The sequence below is a fragment of the Malus domestica genome, chromosome 06 (assembly GCF_042453785.1).
Source record: "Malus domestica chromosome 06, GDT2T_hap1".
Taxonomy (NCBI): Eukaryota; Viridiplantae; Streptophyta; class Magnoliopsida; order Rosales; family Rosaceae; genus Malus; species Malus domestica.
In genome coordinates, this window is record NC_091666.1 from 25,219,567 (window position 1) to 25,228,157 (window position 8,591).

The window sequence follows — 8,591 nt, forward strand, 5'->3', positions numbered from 1 at the left end:
TTTCTACTTGTTTATGAATCTTCCATACACCTAACACTTTTCAATTTGTTGTTTTCTTGATATTCATGTACCCATGATTTTATTTGCATATAGGAACAATAGATTTTCTTAAGCAGAAGAAGATGCTTCAAAGGTTGTGTATTCAAAGAAACTAGAAATTAGAAAGAAAAAAAAAACTCAAAATCTCTAATCTCTTTCTTCCCCGTGTCTCTCTCTTTCCTTTCTTTCAAAATCAACTTTTTTTAGGCTTCTATGCTTTGCTAAATTGTGCAGCCTATTTCTGTGCTGTTGGGGTATCTTATTTGGATTTGTTCTGTACTCAATTCTATAGCTGTGGTTGGTTTTTGCCGTTTGAGAAATGCATCATGAGGAGGCAGTGTTGGATGGACTAAGTATCACCTTGGAGGATAGTCTCGATCTTGAGGAAAGATTTGAGAGCAACATCCACCTTGTCGGCAGACTTATTGCTGACAATGAACCTTCACAAATTGTGGTGAAGGAAGTCCTGAGATCGATCTGGAACAAGATGGGAGTTGTGAGGATTTCTAAGGCTAAGAATAACATATACGCAATCAAGGTAGGAGAAGAAGCTGTGGCTTGCAAACTTCTAGAAGGAAATCCCAAATACTCATCTTCTAAACTCTAAAAATTGAAATCAAACGATTTTTTTTTCACAAATTGATTTATACCTTAGTTGGAGTATTCAAAACTTCAAAATCACCATCTATCGATAAAAGAAATAAATAAATAAAAAGTTGTTGCAGTTCTATTGGAATAGGAATGTGATTGTGTAAATCCTAACATATCTAGGGATATCTTTTATATTCCCTTTAGTAGTTAATATCCTATTAGAGTTGTAACTAAAAGGGTAGAATAAACCTTCCCCACTACTATAAATAAAGGCACAACGAATACACCCACAATTACACATCTCTCTTATTCTCTCTATGCTGCACCCTTTCTCTCTATATGGCCTCCATAATTTTTCAGTAGTTAATATCCTATTAGAGTTGTAATCCTAAAAGGGTAAGGAATAAACCTTCCCCACTACTATAAATAAAGGCACAACGGGGTGGAATAGAACACACCCACAATTACACATCTCTCTTCTTCTCTCTATGCTGCACCCTTTCTCTCTATATGGCCTCCATAATTTTTCAGTAAATTATGCCTACAACACGCTCTTGACGTTGTGCTAACAAGATAGTTTATTCTTCAATCAGGGGAGTATTACGTTTTAATCATTCTTTTTATGATTAATTTATTATTTCATTGAATTGATCTACATGCTATTGATTCAATTTAATTTTTCTGTGTTGAACGTGATACACCGCATTGGAGATGCAATTCAGGTTTTCCGAGAAGGATCTTCTACAAATTCAAAGGTTTTTGTTGTTTTCTGTCAATCAGGTACCCTTAAAATAAAGTAAGATATTTGAAACGACCATGAAACATGAACCCCACTATGTTTATATTTTCCTTACGATATATATATATATATATATATATATATATATATATATATATATTTGTTCCATGCATCGCACAATTAAATTGTTATATGGAATATGTGAGTCAAAGTATCAAATTAAATTAAAAGCAAATTTAGGGTTTCCTAAACCCTAGGGGATTTTGAAAAAAAAAAGAATAAAAAAAGGAAAACTAGACATGGTGCGGCACACCCACTGCACCACCACTGTGCACATCACAACCAGGCCTCGCCCTGGGGCAAATTTTGATGGGCCTGAAGCCTTGTGCCCACCTGCACCATTGGCCCACAACCATTTAATCAATGCAGTTGGCTGGGTTCCCTGCCTGACACACATGCCGCAACCTTTTATGGCTACTAGGCTTGTGCCACAACCACGCGCCTATAGCCCTGGTTCTTGGCCCACGCCAGTAAGCTGTTATACTTGCTAGGCTTTGTAGCAGCCCCGACCTGCTACACATGCAGCCAGCCCATTACAGCTGGGCTACCGTGCTTTAACCCACAGGCCAACAAACCTGTCGGGCCTTGTTCTTGTGCCTAACTTCCCTGGCCCAACACGCCAGCCTTCATGGCTAGGCTTACACCCCCTGACCCGTGGCTTGCAGCCCACACTCATGGCACCCAACCCTATCTTTAGGGCTATGCTATTTTCGACCTGATAATATTATTCCAATATTATTTAGATTTTTCAATTGATCTCGTTTGGTCCAGATTTATTGAATTAATTAAAAGTGACCTGCAATCCATTAATCTGATAATGAATCCAAAATTATTAACTTGAATATCACTTTTGGACATTAACGATTCAATAATTTATTTTTATACTTTGAACTGTTGACATACTTTCGTGGTCCTGAAGCTTTCACACTTGAGTTCCTGAAGAACCTCAAATCCACTACACTTAAATCAACATATTGCATTATGTGTTCTTACAGGAACCTCTCTTTTATGAACTAAATGTTCATAAACTAAATTGAACATGTAGTTTCAAATTTAGTGCCTTTAAAACCCGAAGTTTTCATAAAATAATATACCCATGAAAACCCGACGTTCGTCATGAAAACCATGTCTTAGAACTCGAATGTTCTAACTTTGATGCTTATGGATGATTCATTCCCGTAGCACCAATCATAATCTTGTTCCCTCCAATTCAGTGCCTTGTTGAACCGTCACAAATTCGATTTTCCTGATTTGGACGTTTCTAAGAGAAACCACTTTATGTTGGGTACAAGACGTGAATCTTTACTTGATTATCAAGAAGTTGAGAACCATTGACGCAAACAATGACATGAAAGAGCTGAATAAGCCTCTACCATGATCTTCATTCGAAGACTTATGTCCGAAGCATTATAAACGGTTGTACCTCTCAAACAAGGATTCCATGGCTCTTTGGTTCACTCATTTGGATCGTCTAATCATGAAAGACATTGCTTGAAGCACACCATGGTTACATCCATTTATGAGTACAATTCTGAAGTTTATAAATTCGATAGAATTTTGGCTGGAGAATACTTTTCTCGTCCTTCTATGTTTCTAACTCGCTCATGTAGTAGCAGTATAGAAGGCAAAAGTTTACCAAATTCTCGGATCTGATTACTACCACAAACGTGAGATAACAGTATAGACTTAATTCTGCTGGAGTCTACCGAATGGCTCAACCAGTTGGGTCAAAACCTACCGAATGGTGATGCCTGCTTTAGCAGAGGCCTTCTGAATAAACCCCTCCAGCTTCGACTGGAACCTACCGAATCCAATTTTTTGGTATGTCTCTGACACTCCAATTTCGAGTTTGTTTTTACAACATATGGTAGAATCAGGGCTTGCCAAGGTGTGGCATCATGTTGAAGCGTGATCCTTGGCATCTAAGACCTAAAACTTCAAGAATAAGGGATATTGTTCCTAAACCTCAACCCTGCAGAATCTACTTCCGTCTTAATGGAATAGATCATTGGTTATGCACCTGTTCGTGCCCCTATCAATGTTAATGAGGAGTACCATTCTCGTTGTCAATCTGTGAGACTAATTTTGCTCCACCAAAAATCGTTGGAAGAGCATAATTTTGACATGAAAGGCTTTGTTGGCCGAATCCATCCTAGTAACTTTGGTTTACTTTGTGAACATTTTTCTATGTTCTTGGATTCACATTTGGTGTTTGTTTTACTTATGGATAATCTTATTGATATTGCCCTCGAATATGAGTTGATTGAATCATGTTTCCTAATACATGTGACCGATTTAATTAAACATGTGATTGGATAGGAATGTGGGAAAGTTAGTTGTCTGGATGAATGCGTACTACGCGCACTAACTTTACACTTAAATCACATCTCTAACAACGACTTCAGGTCTATCCAACCTGATTAAAAGCATTGGCATGCTCCTCGTTCTATGAATGGTACTGAATTACCATTTTAAGGGACCATCAATTCTCCCTGTCGTTGAGTTTTTAAAGATATTCGAGATGACAATGATCATAAATGAAACCATTGAAGAAAATAGAGTGACATATCTTTGCACCACCTCTAAAAATGAGCCCGAAGCCTTGATTTGGAGCTAATGGGTTGTCTCCCAACAGGAAACACGCCACATGTGTTTTTAGAGGTGATTCGAGCAATTTACTTGCTTTGGCACAACCTTTTGGGACACTTAGGTCGAATAATGATGCTACAACGCATCTCCTGACCCGAAGTAAGGATCTTATGTTAACAAGTACACTTTGCCAAACCTGCTCATTCGGGAAATTGATTTTCTATATCATTACTCGCAAAGATACGAAATCACCCTTTTTCACAGTGGATTCAAGGAATTATATGTGCACTAATCCAACCAAAATGCGGACCATATAATTACTTATGGTTTTGGTCGATGAATCGACAAAGTGGTCACATATTTGTCTACATCCATTGCTGCTAAACCCCTTGGCTGATTAAGGGTTCACCACCCTACTTATCCCTTTAAGGTTTGAGACACTGGATAATGATGAAGAGTTTATATCGACGGTTTTTCGATAAAGTATTACATGTATTTTGGGTTTATGATTGAACATCGAATTCCCATGTTCACCCCAAATAACCTCGCGTAGCGATTATAAAGCACAATTTAAATGATCGCCCGGATTTTGGTGAACATACCAAATTTTCGGTTTCTGCCAAGGGTTATGCAATCTTGTACGCAGTTATGTTGGTCCGCCTTGAGGCTCATTGCCACCCAACCTATTTGACGTTACAATTGGTTACTGGGTACGAACCTGACGATTTTCGTATTTTCGCATTTGGGTGTGCATTCCATGTGCCAAGTTGCGCCTCCGTAATGTACCAATATAGGTCCTCAATGAAGGATGTGAATCTTTGTCGATTATGATTCTCCTTCACACTAGTTCTTTTCAAGCCTTTGCATGTGATCTCTTTACCGCTCATTTACGGGTTATCACTTTAATGAGACAGTTTTCCCGCCGTTAGGGGGAGATAAAAATGTCAATGTTACTGGAGAATGGCGTGAATTTGCGTGGACATTGCCCATTATATCTCATCTCGATCCCCGTATCACACAAGTATGATAAGCAAGTGCGATGAATTCTAGATTTCAGAATGTTGCTCCAGTCGTGTCACATCCCGGCCCGGGGTGGACCACTTCCTGGGCCCAATCCACCACCGTAGCACGATATTGTCCGCTTTGGGCCCCGACTACGCCCTCACGGTTTTGTTTTTGGGAACTCACACGAGAACTTCCCAGTGGGTCACCCATCATGGGATTGCTCTCGCGCGCTACTCGCTTAACTTCGGAGTTCCGATGGAACCCGAAGCTAGTGAGCTCCCAAAAGGCCTCGTGCTAGGTAGGGATGGGAATATACATTTAAGGATCACTCCCCTAGGCGATGTGGGATGTCACAATCCACCCCCCTTAGGGGCCCGACGTCCTCGTCGGCACACCACGGCTAGGGTTAGGCTCTGATACCAAATTGTCACATCCTGGCCCGGGGTGGACCACTTCCCGAGCCCAATCCACCACTGTAGCACGATATTGTCCGCTTTGGGCCCCGACTACACCCTCACGGTTTTGTTTCTGGGAACTCACACGAGAACTTCCCAGTGGGTCACCCATCATGGGATTGCTCTTACGCGCTACTCGCTTAACTTCGGAGTTCCGATGGAACCCGAAGCTAGTGAGCTCCCAAAAGGCCTCGTGCTAGGTAGGGATGGGAATATACATTTACGGATCACTCACCTAGGCGATGTGGGATGTCACAAGTCGCATTCCTCTGATCTAGCTAAAGTGACGAGATCGTATACCAGCGGTAAACATGCTTGCAAGGATAGACGTACTTAACGGACGTCGAATCAACATCCCTGGAGGGTGTGTCGCCCCTGTTGGACGGTCCGGTACACCGACGGATAGCCAATCAATCTATATTGGCCTAGAGCAAGACAGATCACTCGGTTCGTACAATTCACTTCCTTGAAAGAGGAAGACACGGCACAACAATGAATCTAAACTTGATCGCTGTCTCAAATCATTTCCATCCCATGAAATTAATCCATATTACTCCCGAGACTTGAAGTTCTTGGTCTAGTATACTAGTTTGGATGAGCTAAATGAAATTGAAATGAGATTACCATCGATGATGTTTTCACTTATATGGTAGCTACTAACATAAATGAAAAGCGATGATATTGAACTGTGTTCCGTTGATTAAGTGACAACGTAGAATTGATTGGACAACTGAAATTACAATCCAGGTCAAATTCCTTACCAAAGTGTGTTTTGGGCCTGTCATTCCTACACTACCCAAGGTAACCCTATTGTGTTACAAGTGGGAAAAGAAGCATTATGTGATGAATGAAATAGTGCGATATGATGCAAACCTTAAAGTGGAAGGTTTCTCTCAAAATTTCATGTGATTGATAGCAGCATTATGAAATGGGGTTAGTGTTTCTCCATGGGGATATAGATACGGAGATTTACATGTTAGTTCTCGAAGAATTACATAGATTGGTTCAAATAGTTCCTAAACCACATAACACCCTTTTAACTTGTTTGAGGCGTTCATTTACAATCCGACGAATGTGGTATACCCGTCTAAGTGATTATTTGATCAGTCAGGGATGAATTATGCCCTTGCGTGTTAAACTATGAAGTCTTATTTCGAATTGCTAGAGTTACAGTTTATGTTGTTGACACGAATCTCACTAAGACTCTGGAAGAGCTTGAGAAAATTGCCTCGCACATGAAGATGGAATTTGAGATGAATGATCTTGAGAAAACTCGTTTATGCCTTGACCTAAAGTTGAAACATTGTTTTGATGGTATTTTGGTCTACCAGTCGAACTACACCCCGAATGTGTTACCTTTGAGTATACCTATGATTGTCTATACGTTATATGCAAATGACCCTTGAAGAGGTTATGGAATCCAAAATTTCATATATGAGTTCAACTTTGCACTTTGTTGTACTTAGCTTATTGTATTTAGACAGGGCATCTCCTTCATTGTTGATCTTGGTAAAGATGTAGCACCGCGCCTACACACAACCAATTAATTGGTATTAAAGATGTACCTTTAATGTATTATGAATTTGGGCAAATCAAATCCCTACGCATCTCAAGCGGATCTGACCCCCTGATCCTTGAAATGATGCTTGCCTTGTTTGTTATGCTGACGCTGGTTACTTATCAAACCCGCACAAGGCAAAATCCCAAAATGGTTATGTCTTTACCGTTAGGGATATTGCAATATCTTGGAGGTCTACGATATGACCTTAGTTGCGAAATCTTCGAATCATTCCAAGACTCACCTCACTTTACTACACCACAAGTGAGACATGGTTAGGAGTTCTTGTTGAGCATATTCAAAGTACTTTTTGTTTTCATCCATCATTGAGTCCCAATGACGATCCATGAAGACCATGACGCATGTATTAAACCGACCAAGCCATGATACATCAACGAAGTTAACGCCAAGACATATTGGGTCCACATCTACATCAGCAAAGCATCACAAGATTTAAGTCATGCAAGCAGATCCCAAACAACCTTGCCGACCTCTACACGACGTCACTGCCAACTCAACTTTCTAAAAGCTTGTCCGAGGAATTGGTACACCTAACTATTCATTTGCAATGCTTGTAGTTCTCGTTTAGAAGTTATGTCAAACTCAGGGGGAGTATACAGAAGTATACTCACTTGATCTTAATGTACTTTTTTTCCCTACAATTAGGAGAATTTTTCCCACTGGGTTTTTGCTACCTAACTAGGTTTTAACGAGGCACCCATCCTGGGCTGATCATACCCTTGTGAGCTCTTTTACTTGCGTCCAAAAGACGTATATTTTTTACTTAATGCAACTTCTCACCTTTCTCTTTAGTCTATAAGTTCTTCTCCCACCTTGAGTTTTACCATACCAAGGTTTTTGTGAGTTTTACTTTTTTTTTATGCATTATTCAGTTGATCTGAGACTCGCATTCGCTCATTGTGCTGATGACTTCATCAACTGTACTTACTTCATTGCTGAAGACCTGATGCGCCATCTGTTTGAGTATTTACACACTCAAGGAGGAGTGTTGATGTCCTATTGGAATAGGAATGTGATTGTGTAAATCCTAACATATCTAGGGATATCTTTTATATTCCCTTTAGTAGTTAATATTCTATTAGAGTTGCAATCCTAAAAGGGTAAGGAATTAACCTTCCCTACTACTATAAATAAAGGCACAACGGGATAGAATAGAACACACCCACAATTACACATCTCTCTTCTTCTCTCTATGCCACACCCTCTCTCTCTATATGATCTCCATAATTGTTCAGTAAATTATGCCTACAACAAAAGCTTGTTTTTCTCTATAAGAGTTATTAGAGTTTTAGCTGAAATGAACGTAGAATAAACAAGGAGTGATAATGGGTTTAATTATAGGGTGTGAGTTTATTGATAAATTTAAGTTTTATTATTAATTTTATATTGTATTTGATGGTAATTATACAATATAATAAAAAAGACAATTAAAATTTAAAATTTAAGATGGATGTAGAAATATATTATGTGGGTTCAAATAAAATTTTTCTTTAATTAATTACAATCTATCTCATCTAGCCTACGAAAGTAGGCT